Source organism: Canis lupus, chromosome 38 (genome assembly GCF_048164855.1).
Source record: "Canis lupus baileyi chromosome 38, mCanLup2.hap1, whole genome shotgun sequence".
In the NCBI taxonomy this organism is placed as follows: Eukaryota; Metazoa; Chordata; class Mammalia; order Carnivora; family Canidae; genus Canis; species Canis lupus.
The window spans coordinates 15,813,859-15,829,382 of NC_132875.1; the positions used below are offsets into that span (position 1 = coordinate 15,813,859).

General features: G+C 34.5%; 1 pseudogene; it reads right to left on the bottom strand.

Annotated features, from left to right (window-relative positions):
• Positions 1-8,340: 8,340 nt before the first annotated feature.
• Positions 8,341-15,141, bottom strand: LOC140626770 (glyceraldehyde-3-phosphate dehydrogenase-like; annotated as a pseudogene).
• Positions 15,142-15,524: the final 383 nt, after the last annotated feature.

Genomic DNA, 15,524 nt, shown 5'->3' on the forward strand with positions numbered 1-15,524 from the left:
TTTCTGGAGGAAAAAAAAAAAACAGAGCACAGAGTAAGCTTTATATACAAAAACAATTCTTGCCCATGTGCACTAGTAGACATTCACAAAATATTTAGAGTAACACTCTTTGCAGTAGCAAATACTTTAAAAGCTTTTTGCCAGAACAACTGAAAAATAAAGAGTGGGAAAATACATGGTGAAAATTAATGAACCCTAAGATGGCTGAATCTTATTAAGGTAATATTGCAAGTAGCAAAGGATCTCTTTCACCATGGCAGGCTAGGTAATTCATACCAATGCTTCTACTGAAAAAAAAAAAAAAAGAGAGAGAGAGAGAGAGAGAGAGAGAAAAGCTGAGTAAAGAATAATAATCATCTGTTGAGAACATCTGAGAGCAAACAACGCAGTACAAGTTATAGGGACAACAGCCATAAAAATGGAGAAAACAACAACAACAACAACAACAACAACAAAATCCCCAAAACTAGAGAGGCCAGTCTATCATTGGAGATCTTTTTTTCTATAAGAGCATCTGCCAATTCTGGAACTTTGGGAGGCTGAGAAAATGAGAAACTACTTAGGGATTTTTTATGTACTTTAAATTACACTAAATTAAATTAAACATGGAGTTTAGAGCCTACCAAAAAAGAAGAGAAAGGGAGAGATTGAGGAAGACAGAGAAACAGAAATAAGCAGAGACACAGAGAGACATTGAGAGATGCTGGTTAAATTTCAAAACTAGAAACACATGGTCACTCACAACATATGAACATATGCCAACTTACGAATCTATATCTAATTGAAGATACACTTCAAACATACATGAAATGAACATTTGACCAGCAGACACTCTGAAGTGTCCCTTACTAGTAGAAGGAAATTGACAACAGATTCAGATTTGAAAATGTAGATAGAAATGAAAAAGAATGGAAAATATGAATAGGTAGACAAACCTAAATATATGGGTAGGTAAAATAAAAACATATGATACTTTATTCTGAATATGTGTGTGTATATATATATATATATATATATATATATATATATAATAAAACAACAAGAATGCATAAACTGTGAGGGGAATGAATGTGAGTTAACATTCTAAGGTATTTACATTGGCTAGGGAGAAGTAAGATGTCAATTTTTGGTAAATCAAATATGTACATTGTAATTTCCGGGATAACCACTAAGGAGAGAGCAGAAGAATGATTGCCATCATAAATTTTTCTAAAAAATAAGAAATGCATAAATAACCAAAATAAAGCAATCTCAAATGTAAGCTGCTTAGAAGAAACATAGCTGAAATATACAGCTTCAAAAAGGTGGAAAATAAAACAATGAAAAAAAGATATACTATATAATATATGAACCAAAAGAGAGTTAATATAACTATGTTACTATCAAGCAGGACAGAATTTAAATTAATATAAAAATAAAATATTAGAATAAAATAATTTATAGAGATATAATTTAATTCAAAAGTAATATATAGAAGTGTACATTTATATGCTTTACAAAATGAATGAAGAGGAATGATGAAAATTGTTAAAAGTATATTAGCAAGATAGGTTAATAGATAAGTAAATGTTTAAAAAATAGAATTTTCAAAATATCAAATATGAGGAAATAATTATAGTGCTTGTTTGTAAATTAAAAGTCCTCATTTAAGACATTGATTCACATAGTATATTGTTATAATTAAAATATGCCTTTAGTAGTATGATGTCTTATAAAGCATGAAAACACAGACAAAAACTCACAAGAATATTTGTACATTGATAATTATCATTCTATGTAATGGATATAGATTATCAATGTCTATAAAGTACATTAACTGAAGAGAATTAAAAATGCAATATCCATACAATTATATCTCACTTCTCTAGATCTAACTCTATTTTATTATTTCTCAAGGAACTAGCATAATGTCAAATATAGTTTATTACATTTTTTTATTTTAGATTTTAAAAATCTTTTAAAGAACCAACTAAATCTTGTTAAAGACAACAAAATATCAACTTCGTAACCTAAAATTATTTTAGCATTTTCTTTTTAAATTATTCAAAATATGAAATAAAAAAGATAAAAATGAAAAAAAATATGTGGAATAATTTAAAACAATTCTATCATATAAACATAAGCTCATTTTTTGCATAGTACTTTGGTATTTTTTTCTAAACACCAAAAACCCCCCCTTCATCATCATACCATTTGATACACTGCATTTCTCCTTAGTATTATTTTATGAAATAGTATTTCAGTGTATTATTACTAATTATTATTTTAACAAATATTGTTCATTTGATATATAGTAACTCAATAAGCATATCCAATATTATTGCATATTTGAATATATGTATAAATAATTTATAATTTAACATATTTTATATGTGCTTTTTAATTCTGAGGACTTTTTTTTTCCTAAGGAAAATCCATAGGCATAGGATTATTGGTTTATAGACTCAATATAAATATGATTGTTATTATTGTTTAATTTTCCATAAAGAGTAACAATATGTTCTTCCATAATAAGTGAGCTGATATTTGATCTAACAAGCACCTATTGAGTATCTAATGTATAGAATGAAAGAAAAATATCCTGGTATAGGAAAGAAAGAAAACATACAGTTACTGCTCTTGAAGAATTTATAACTTATTTAGCAGGCTAGAATGTTACAGTTCAAAGAAGGAACAAAGTCTCTGTTTTGCCTAAGTGCCTAAGTCCATGACAATTTCTGCTATTATCTACTTGCTACTAAATTAATAGCAAACTTTTACATTTTTATATAACATGTTTCTTGGAATATTTATGTTTTGACATTGTAGATTTTTTAACTCTTTATCTTACTTTGCTCTATTAGTAACTTAAGACATATGACAATTATAAGATAGTACCAGAATTTCTGCTATGTATGGGTTCCTGAAAACCCTCTTGTGCAAAAATCATACACTAAAAATAATAGGGCTATGAGAATAATAGAGTTGTTACCAATCACTCAAAACCCAGTACCTTATGATCAGAGCCTTAATAAAAACGATAACAATCCTAATAAAAATATTAGTATAGCTAAATCTCTTCTGGAATTTGCACCTGGAATGACAATCTTTCATACCATTAAACATGAGAATAGTGCTTCCTGTGACTTCCAGAAGACTTCCAGAAGACACTTTTTTTTCAAATACGGAACAAATGCATCAAAATTAGCAAACACTTTTCAGGAGTAGCCATTTTTATTAATCATTATTTTAAAACAAAAGGCAAGACTAATAATGTACTCTATGTTGACTAATCGAATTTAAATTATAAATAAATAAATATAATTATTAAAGCAATAAAATAAATAAAATAAAAGGTAATATGCCCTTAAGCTTCCCTTCTATAGGTGAACAATCCTAAGATAGTTTAGTATATTGAAAGGTTTTAGCAGTTTAAAGGCTATCAATTATCACCTAACACCTAAAGAAAGGTGCTTCTGTGGGGTTTTCAGTATTTTTACCAATTGCTACAAAATATTAATCTGCTGGGGAAAATTGCATATAAAGAAGCATGTGTTTAGTAATGTCATTCTCCTATTTACTCAACATATATATGCTAATTCATATTAAAAAACAAGTATGTTACAGAACAGAATACATAACAACCATTCCTTTTCTACACGGGAGCTTTATCAAAATTGTTTTCTATTGTATACTTTTCAAGGTCCCTTTTACTTGAAAATTTGGAGCTAATAAACTCTCTTTAATCTTAGTTGTTTAAACCTCTCACATATTTTCATATTTAATTATCAAAATTAATGTTTGCTTATATTATATCATACTCTTTACTGTTCACTTTTTAAACCTTATAATTAATAAGGAGCTTATATTTAATACCTCCACTCTATATCTCTATAGCTGCATAAAGTCTTCCAACTCATATTCCATTGTTTTCCATTATGTGGAATGAATAATAAATTTTTGACATGTAGATTTGATTTGCCCATGAATGGCTATATAAAATGATTTCCTTCAAAATTTGTGAAGCAAACTATACACTTTATTGATCAATTGCATTAAAAATGTAATATTCAGGGACCCTTGGGTGGCTCAGCGGTTGAGTGCCTGGATGATCAGGGCGTGATCCTGGAGTCCTGGGATTGAGCCCCACATTAGGGTCCCTGCATGGAGCCTGCTTCTCCCTCTGCCTATGTCTCTGCCTCTCCCTCTCTCTCTCTCTGTCTCTCATGAATAAATAAATAAAATAAAATCTTAAAAAAAGTAATATTCAATAAGCACCTAATTCCAATATCTTAGTAAATTAGCACACACAGTTTATTTCACATCAGTAATAGATCATTTCTACTTTTTAATTCTATAAATAACATTCTAATATTTAAGATGTAATGATAATGTTAGATGAAGTAGATAATAGATGCATAGTACCTGCTCTAAATTCTTACATAATCAAGTAGTTTAGCACATATTGCAAGAGCAGAATGTTAGTTTGTAGATTACAAAGTAATTCCAACTCTGAACTAAATCACAAAGATGACTTCTGGTCTCTCTTTTTTATTAATTCCTAGCTCTTCACTTTGCTTTTTTCCCCCTATTATCCAGTTTCCTTTCCATTGTACAATAAATGAAATAAGACAGAATTCAGATGGATGATGCTTGGAAACCAATGGTTTTATTTAATCAGAATAACAGGAACCTTAACAATACAGGGATACTGAGAGAATTCAAACCATTTCAGACTGCTCTATAATCAAGTTTCTATGAACAAAGCTCAAAATTAAAGGAAGAAGTGTAGGAAAAAATCTCTTTCAACTTACATTAGTCTCTTCATCTCTGGTTTTAAGGATTGAATTTAATATTAAGATAGTTAATTGCTGTTGCTTGAAAGATCTATTAGAAAACTTAAACTGCAATTGTAAATATGACAAAATAATGTTCCATTAAAGCAAATTTTTCAATCCATTTATTCAGTCTTCATGTACTCAGTTTTTATTTTATGGCAGTAGAATAAGAAAAGAGAAAAATAATAAATAGAAAATAATACAGATAGATGTAAGCTGCAGAAATCCTTACATTCTGGTTGGTGTAAGAGAATCTTAGAAAAGGACTAAAGAGGAGATATCCAAAAAAGATAAGCAGTGTCTGAGAAACTGAAGAAAATCAGGATCATAAAGGAGGAAGTTTTCAAGATTATTAAGTATCACATAAATATCAATTAAATATGGATTGATAAGTTTTTGTCCATTGCATCTGTTCCTACCCAGAGAAGGTAGGGATGACCTTCTCTAGAGGAATTAATAACACATAAGGATAGATGTCAGATCGCTATTGCATTAAAAGTGAATGTGTAAAAAAAAAAAAAAAAAGTGAATGTGTAAAATGAAGACGTAGAAATTGATGAAATATGAATTAGGCCTTTTTTCCAGGTAATAGCATTGCAGCAATGTAAATTTTATTTTATTTTATTTTTTTTAATTTGCGCATTGATTTATTATGCCTTTCATGAATGATTTCTTTATATCATACAATCCTTTTTTTTTCATGCAATCCATTTTGATAGCATTTTAGCCACAGTAGAATTTCTCTCATAAGTAGAGTCAATCCTCTCAAACCCTATTATTGTTCTATCAACTAAATTTATGTAATATTCTAAATGCTTTGTTATCACTTCAACAATCTTTATAGTAACTTCACCAAGAGATTGATAGATTCCATCTCAAGGTACCACTATGTTTGTTCATTGAGAATCAATTCCTCATCCATTAAATTTTTATCATGAGATTAAAGCAATTCAGTTGCATCTTCAGACTCCACTTCCAGTTCTCTTGCTATTTCCACTACATCTGCAGTTTCTTCCTGCATTAGAGTCATAAACCTCAACCCTTCAAAATCATCCAAGGGTTTGAATTAACTTCTTTCAAACTTTTGTAAATGTTGATATTCTGGCCACTTTCCATGAATTAAGAATGCACCTTAATTGCACATCTAGGATGATAAATCCTTTCCAGAAGGTTTTCAGTTGTCTTTGCCCAGATCTATCACAGGAATCACTATCTATGGAAGTGTAGAACCTTACAAACTTTATTTTTATTTTTTATTTTATTTTATTTTATTTTATTTTTTATTTTTATTTTATTTATTTATTTTTTAATTTATTTTTTTTTTGGTGTTCAATTTACTAACATACAGAATAACCCCCAGTGCCCGTCACCCAATCACTCCCACCCCCCACCCTCCTCCCCTTCCACCACCCCTAGTTCGTTTCCCAGCGTTAGCAGTCTTTATGTTCTGTCTCCCTTTCTGATATTTCCCACACATTTCTTCTCCCTTCCCCTATATTCCCTTTCACTATTATTTATATTCCCCAAATGAATGAGAACATATAATGTTTGTCCTTCTCCGACTGACTGACTTCACTCAGCATAATACCCTCCAGTTCCATCCACGTTGAAGCAAATGGTGGGTATTTGTCATTTCTAATAGCTGAGTAATATTCCATTGTATACATAAACCACATCTTCTTTATCCATTCATCTTTCGTTGGACACCGAGGCTCCTTCCACAGTTTGGCTATCGTGGCCATTGCTGCTAGAAACATCGGGGTGCAGGTGTCCCGGCGTTTCATTGCATTTGTATCTTTGGGGTAAATCCCCAACAGTGCAATTGCTGGGTCGTAGGGCAGGTCTATTTTTAACTGTTTGAGGAACCTCCACACAGTTTTCCAGAGTGGCTGCACCAGTTCACATTCCCACCAACAGTGTAAGAGGGTTCCCTTTTATAGACTCACAGGACACTACAAAAAAATACTATACAGATTCCTATATGGTCTTCACACAACTTGTCTCTAAAACATTATATAACCAGAAAATTTTATTTCAAAATAAAAAGTGTAAAAATACCAAGAATGTCCAATTTAGGTACATTTGAACCCAACATTTTGATTCTATGTTCTCAGTGGAAAGAGAGAAATATAAACAAACTTGAATTCTATTTTATATTTAATGGTTGTTTTCAGTAGTGTTATTGATATAGAAATTCTATAATCATACAGGCATACTGTAAGATTGAGCTAATGAGTAAATATATTGATGGTGTTGGGAGTCAGAATACTCACTATACAACAAAGGAATAAAAATTGTGGAATAAAAAAAAGGCAAGAATGGATTCTGTGGTGTTAGATAACAATTAGAAATATCAGTATAAAAAAAGAAATATCAGCATAAATTCATGATTTCAACGTATTTTACCGTGTTATAATGATATTTATCTATACATAGTTCAATGTGTAGCTTATTTTTATAGCTAATATGTATATGTTATATGCAAGAAGGAAGATGAAAATATGGATTGAGTGGGGGTGCCTCAGATGGTTAAGCATCTGATTCTTGGTTTCAGCTCAGGTCATATCTCAGGGTCTTGAGATTGGGCTCCACACTCAGCTTGGAGTCTGCTCAAGATTCTCCTTCTCCCTTTCTTTGCCTTTCTGTCCCCATGCCTTCCTCCCAGTTGCTTGTGCATGCTCTCTCGCTAAAACAAATAAATAAAATCTAAAAAATATATAGTACAGGATAAGTCATGGGAGATTCCTAACTTTCTGATTTTGTAAAAGACTGGATGTACTCATTACTACTGGAGAATAATTGTTCCAAGTCTCATTCAGTGGGCAAAGGCATGGAATAAAAAGGTCAATCTTATCCCATTATGCCAACTATAAATAGAGTGTGCGATCATGCAAAAGTTGGTAAAAAATGCTCAGGTGTGTGTGTGTGTATGTGTGTGTGTCTGTGTTACAAAAGAGAACACATATTGGGATCCCTGGGTGGCTCAGCGGTTTAGCACCTGCCTTTGGCCCAGGGCACGATCCTGGAGTCCAGGGATCGAGTCCCGCATCAGACTCCCTGAGTGGAGCCTGCTTCTCCCTCTGCCTGTGTCTCTGCTTCTCTCTCTCTCTCTCTCTCTGTGTGTGTGTCTCTCATGAATAAATAAAAAAAATCTTAAAAAAAAAGAGAACACATATTAAAGTAAATGTAGCAAAATATTAACAACTGGTAAATCTGAGTAGTAGATGCACAAATGTTATTAGTGATACACTTGACATTCTTCTCGAAGTTTGGAATTATTGCAAAATTAGTATTAAGAAAGATCAAATTTCATTTTTCTTGGTTGGGTACAGTATACTTTATTGATGATATATGGCAAGGTAGGGCTCCCCCCAGCTCCTCCTCTTCCTCCAGGTCTGGGATGTAAATTGGAGGTCAGGAGATTCTTGGTGTATTGGGGGATTAAGTTGGGTTAGGGACTCCCCAGCAGCTGAGGGCTCTATCTTCCTCTTGTTCTTGCTGGGGCTGGTGGTCCAGGAGGCTCTTACTCCTTGGAGGCCATGTGGACCATGAGGTCCAACACCTGGTTGCTCTAGCAGAATTCATTGCCATACCAGGAAATGAGCTTGACGAAGTAGTCATTGAGGGCAATGCCAGGCCCGTCCTCGAAGGTGGAAGAGTAGGTGTCACTGTCGAAGTTGCAGGAGACAACCTGGTCCTCAGTGTAGCCCAGGATTCCCTTTAGGGGGCTCTCCAATGCCTGCTTCACCATCTTCTTGATGTCCTCATATTTGGCAGCTTTCTCCAGGTGGCAGGTCATATCCACAACTGACATGTTGGACATGGGGACTCAGAAGGCTATGCCAGTGGGCTTCCCATTCAGCTCAGGGATGACCTTGCCCACTGCCTTGGCAGTGCCTGTGGAAGCAGGAATGATGTTCTGGGAAGCCCCTAGTCTGTCACTCCAAAGCTTCCCTGAGGGGCCGTCCACAGTCTTCTGGATGGCAGTGATGGCATGGACAGTGGTCATGAGGCCCTCCATGATGCCGAAGTGATTATGGATGACTTTGGCCAGAGGAGCCAAGCAGTTGGTGGTGCAGGATGCATTGCTGACAATCTTGCTGGACAATCTGGATCACCCCACTTGTTGTTGGCAGGATCTTGCTCCTGGAAGGTGGATCTGGACTTCCCATTGATGACAAGTGTCCCATTCTCAGCCTTGACCATGCCGTGGAATTTGCTGTGGGTATAATCATACTGGAACATGTACACCATGTAGTTGAAGTCAATGAAGGCGTCATTGATGGCGGCAATATCTACTTTGCCAGAGTTAAAAGCAGCCCTGGTGACCAGGTGCCCAATACAGCCAAATCGTTCACTCTGACCTTCACCATCATGTGTCGGGGTCGCAGCTGGCACTGCACTAGAAGACGTGGCTGTCTGTTGACGAGGGAGGAACAGAGAGCCGAAAGACCAAATTTCAGATTAATAAGTAGAAATGGTAAGTATAAACTAATAATTTTAAAAACTCGTTTTTGAAAAAAAATTAAATGATCATTAAATAAAAATGGAAATAATAATTGAAAAATAGTAGCATTCAATCATTTTTAATATTTACTACCTGTCATGCATTTTCAAAATGCATTTTATGTATTCTTCATTCATTTAACCCATGCAAAGTCTTGTGGTGGTAGATTGTTTTCCCAGCTTTACAGAGGAGGAAACTAAGGCACAGGGATTTTTAATTAGCCTAGGAAAGTGACTCAGATGATAGTTGGAAAACTGGTTCAAATAGAAGCAGTCCAATTCTACAACCAGTGAGATCAACCGTTGCAGTTGGTGAAGTCAACATCTTCTTATAGCTATGAGAAGAACTCAATGTGTAACAAGGCAGTGAAGCCACAAAGGATAGTTCTCCACCATAGGAGAGAATGGATTTCAAATTACATGTGGAAAGGTTGGCCTCAAGTAACATAAAGATTACTTCTCCTGTGGTATCAGGGATTTGCTTTGGCAATTGAACAGAGTGATTAAGATAGTTATTGAGATAATTTGTGTAAAATCTATTTATAAATTTAGATGGAGTCATATTACTTATCTACTTGAAAAGTCATTTTATTGGTGAAGACCAGAAATTTCAGTCTACTTAATAGGAAAAGACCGAAATTAAAAATCCCTTTATAAGCAGCTGGCTGCTTTTCATGTTTACTGCAATAATTTCTTGAGTTAAAAAAAAAAAAAAAAAAAAAAAAATAATTTCTTGAGTTGAAACATAGCATCTAATGTAATACTATCTGACTGGAAGTATGGCATTTATGTAAAAAATATGGCATTTCATTATTTTTAAATTGACTGTAGAAATAATTTGATGCAAGTAGAATAATATAGGTATGTGGATAATCTAATTCAATTAGTTATACATATTTTGGATAATTGCTGAGAAGCAGACCTATTAATTCTTTGAAAAAGTTGCTATGAGGGCAGCCTGGGTGGCTCAGCGGTCTTAGAGCTGCCTTAGGCCCAGGGTGTGATCCTGGAGTCCCAGGGTCCAGTCCCACATCAGCTCCCTGCATAGAATCTGCTTCTCCTCTGCCTGTGTCTCTGCCTCTCTGTCTCTCTCTGTGTCTCTCATGAATAAATAAATAAAATCCTAAAAAAAAAGGATACTATGAGATCATAATGATATGTGTTCATACTTATGAGATGAGCAGGTAATTTCTTATATTAAAATATATGTATAAATGTAAAGGTGTGTGATATAGAACATGTGCCATCTTTAGCAAAGATGCACAGATTAAACAATTAACAAATTAAAATTATTTCCACCAAATGCTGATTTTCAAGCCTACTAATATTGTGACATACTTTTGATTATTATTCTGGCTCCTTATTTTCTGTTTTCTTGCACATTTCAAAACCAGTTTCAGAAAAAAATACTTGTTTTGTTTTTTTCTGAGCCACTTAGGTAACAACACAATCACGACATCTCTCTGCTTGAATCTTAATCATCCACTTTACCTATAGAGTTTTATATAAAGTCCTTGAACACACTCACAGTGACATTTTTGATCTACACTTCCCTTGACAGCATGCCACCTCATATCCAGTCAGTCCCAGTACTGATTTTGTCTGCATCCTCTGTATTTTATAGACATTCTAATGTAGAATATATATATCACACATATGACACTGCAATAACTGCTAGTAGTGTCCTTCCCTACATTGTGCGTGATGAGAAGCCTTGAAAATTAAAAAAAAAAAAAATGTGGACCATAGCATTTTTATGGAGTTTTCAAAGGTACATAGAGGTAACTAAAATTTCTTTTTAAGACATTAAATATTAATTTTCCTAATATACTATAAGATACATTTCCTACAAGAGGGATACATGGAGCACTCTGAGAAAATACAGTAGTGTGGAAGAGTTTGGTCACTTACTCAAATCTATAGCAGGACAGAGAATCAACACAGATAAGGCTAATAGGGATTGAAAGGAGGTAAGGCGTATGTTGAGAGAAGTTTTTTTTAAATCTTTTTAAAAGATATTTATTTATTTATGATAGACATAGAGAGAGAGAGAGAGAGGCAGAGACACAGGAGGAGGGAGAAGCAGGCTCCATGCCAGGAGCCTGACGTAGGACTGATCCCGAGACTCCCGGATCACGTCCTGGGCCAAAGGCAGGCACTAAACCACTGAGCCACCCAGGGATCCCCTGTTGAGAGAAGCTTCATGTGAAGCCTTGGCAAGTCAATCAGGGGTACATAAACCATAATGCTGGGCAGCCAAGAGGATGATGCATCATGTACCCCTTTGGTTTGAGTGGTCAGAAGATTGAAGGAGAGAAAATCTAAAGAAAAAAATGGTCTTTGAAGGCATAGGGAATTCTCCACAGGTTACAGATCATTCAGATTTGAACTTCGTAACTGCTACCCATTCCAAGTTTTCAAAATACAAGTCTAAATTCAATCTATTCTCAATTGCAAAGTGCTTATTTTTTAACAGAACTGAGTATAGAGTTTGTGGGTTCCTAAATCTTTCTGCTTCCTTCTTTTCCCATCTGATGCTCAGGGATGGCTTCCTTGTATCACTATGATAGGCATTACATTTTGGTTTATATTATATATTAAAAAGGGACAGATCCCTGTCACTAGAGGAATAAACTAAAGCTCTTATATTGGTATTTGGAACCCAAGTGGACCCCAACTATCCCTGCCCCCAAAAAACAGAAAAGGAGAGGAAAGGAAAGGAAAAACAAATTCAAGGTCTAATACCTCCCAAACACATTTATAAATAAAACCACATGCACACATTTTGATATAAAATACAGTATTTGTACAATTGCAACAAGTACATTCTAAGTGACATTTTTCAGGTCACAATATAGCTACCATGTCATAAATGGCCATTAAAATCGGACCCCAGTCATTGTGTTCAGCCCAGTTGCAGTAAGAGCAACTGGGCTGGTTGCAAAAACATCTTGATAGTTTTCATGATCGATTTTTGACATGTGAAAGAGGGGAAGAATTGTTAAAATTCAGAGATTCTATCCCAGCCACCTCTTTGACTTTGTTTGCACAATCAGAGCATGAAGTTATTGCCTTCTAGATTTGGCATCTGTGCTTCTATGTATAATGGATTCTTGCCACTATTTAGGGGAACAAATACCCCCAGGATGCTGAATGTGGTGAGAGTATGTGAATGTGTTAGCTGATGAAGGTTTCTGCAAATCTTCCTCTCCAAGAGACCTTCATCGTTTCTCAGAACTTTCTTGAAGTCATAAATACAGAACTGTAAGAATCCTTGTTTCCTGAAAAATGACACAAAACAAAACAAAAACAAAGGAAACACAAAATACCAAAACTACTCTACAAAACAAACAAACAAACAAAAAACACCTCTGTTTCCTCTGTTTTCTGAAATATGGTGGTTGCTGGAACAAGATGAACAAGTACAGAGACTTGATTATAGGTTCAGACATGAATTCTAAAATTATGGACTGGTCTGTCTAAATCTAGTGGCTTTTCCATCCATTATTTTTTGATAATCTGCATGATTGCCCAGCTAAGAATCATTCAAAAAACTCACCTAGCAATTGTGGTCACTCATAGTTTGAAATCTTCAGAAATAATGAGGGTCTGAAGCTAATTTAAACAAAACAAAACAAAACAAAAACAAAATAGCACAAATTGTGAGCTATATGATAAGCTAACTCACATGCTGTTTCTAAGTGGTTAGTTTTTTATTCCCCTGGGAAAAATAAGGGAAAATAACCCAATTTTATTTCCTTTCCTCATAAACCTTAGGGTTATTTTGATACTTAAGAAATTGGAGAATAAATAAATGGATTATTGCAAATGCCAGAGCAGTACTTCTGTGCCTGGCAGGGGCTTAAGTTTACAGTAATACATATTTGATAATAGCACACAACCAGGGAGATCATAGGAAATTTGAAGAACAAGTGAGTATAGATTAATATAAGTATATCTTTATTGAGTAAAATATAACCATCAAGATTATATTTTATACAAAAGAGAGATGGGAAATGATGACGGCTGTGAACTGTATAACAAAAAGCAGAACGAAACACAGAAAAGTAAGGAACCTAGGGAGATGCGCTAAGCATTTCTAAAATGATTGGCTTCAGTAAAGCATGAAAACTACCCTTCTAGTGCTCTTCTTTCTTTTTTTTTTTAAGTTCTGAGATAGGGCTGCTTTGCTGTATCTAGTTCTAATTGACACTTCCCCCAAATTCCTTACCAGTTTTGTAATTGTTTTCTTTCTGTAAGAATATTTGTGGAATTGTAAACTAATGGTTTTTCAATAAGAAACTCATATGCCTTTAAAAAAAATCTAACTTTTATTTGGCTTGACACACTTTACTTATATACCTTTAAAGGGTGAACTGAACAAACCTATTTAACTGGTTGTGGAACTTCTTTAGTATATGCAATATTTTTAGAAAATAATTGAAGTTTATTTTGTCATAATTAAATTCATTTTATACCTTGTACATCTGATGCTTGATGCACACTGACATAAAAACTCGATCATTTCTAGGTAAGTTGGTAATTTTCAGATATTTCTCAGTTATATCAAATTGTAGCTTCTATGATATTCAGTATTATTTTCATTTTATACTTTCAGCCCTTCTGAATTTCATGCTAAGTGTCAAGTGGCTTCTGGAAATATCAGTCACATTTGTGGGGAGGAGAATATAGAAGACTATTGGTTTTTCTTGATGTTATATTAATAGCATTTTTTTAAGATTGTATTTATTTATTCATGAGAGACACACAGAGAGAGGCAGAGGCATATGCAGAGGGAGAAATAGGCTCCCTTCAGGGAGCCTGATGCTGGATTCCGTCCTGGGATCCCAGGATCATACCCTAAGCTAAAGGTAGATGCTCAACCACTGAAACACCCAGGGGACCCATATAGTAGCATTTGAGATAAAATCAGTTTCATTTGATCCTTAGGCATTTTCTCGTCCTCACTGAAATATTCCAGGATGTAATCTTGCTTCCTTCAAACCCAGGTGGATAGTTCACCTTATACCTTTTGCTATGTGGACACCTGTCTACGTAGCTGCAAACTTTGCCATAGGTCTATCAGTTCTTTTCTACTAGCTTTATGACTTTATCTATTAGATAATATGGATTAAACTCTTCTCTTGCATTTTTCCTTGACCAAGGGTGGTTGGTGGACACTTACTCTGCCCTTTGTTAAATTAATTCAACAAGGAAGCCATTAGATTGAGGTGACTCTAATGTTGTGAGTGCCCATGTAAACAAACAAATATCAAAGCCTGTAAATGCTTCAATAATGCCCATTCTTTGCTCCCATGCCTCCTCTATCTTAAGTTCCCCGCCCCCCCCAGCTCCTGTGCGCCAGTGTACTCCTAACCACTGGGGGTTTGGCACTGATTCAAATTGATTTTTGTTCCAAAAAACTCTTTAAAACATGCTTCATTTTACATTTTAAAACTCTAAAACACCCTATAAGACTTATTCCAAGTATGTCTCTGATTCTTTATCCCATTTTGTTTGTCACTGCCTCTACTCCTTCCCATCAAAAGGTGGAAGCTATTTCCATAACCCTCTGATTTCATCTGCCTCTGTGACTTGCTATGGTAACTAGAATGTTGTAGAAATGAAGATGTATTGATTCTGGCCTAGATTTCAGGAAGCTTTCTATGTTTACCATTTTTTTTTTCCAGATCTAGATAAACAACACATGAATGATTCCAGGAGAGTCTGCTGGAAGAAAGGCATTACATGGCCCATCCATACTAACCAAGGACACCCTGACCAGGCAGGCTGCTGCACAGTCAATCGGTGGAGCCATGTACTCCTATCACAGCTGCTTATAGCTGCAAAGGTAAATGTAGCCAGGACCAGAAGAAACACTCAGCAAATGTATAGCCTTATGAACAATGATAAATGCTCATGAACTTAAGTCACTAAGTTTTGGTGTGGTTTGTTATATAAGGAGAGTTAACTGAGAAAGCTTCCTTACAGCTCTCAGCTCTGTTGCCCCAATGTCACTTTGTGGGCATGAGAACCATTTTTTTTTTTTTTTTCCTGGATAAATCTGTTTCCACAGGAATGGTAGAACATATCTGTGGGTTTTATTTTGGTCTCTATCCTTTCCAAACTCCTATTTATTAGCTATGATGGTTCAAAAAAATCAAAACGTATGTATGGGGTCTAGGAATTACAACTTCATTG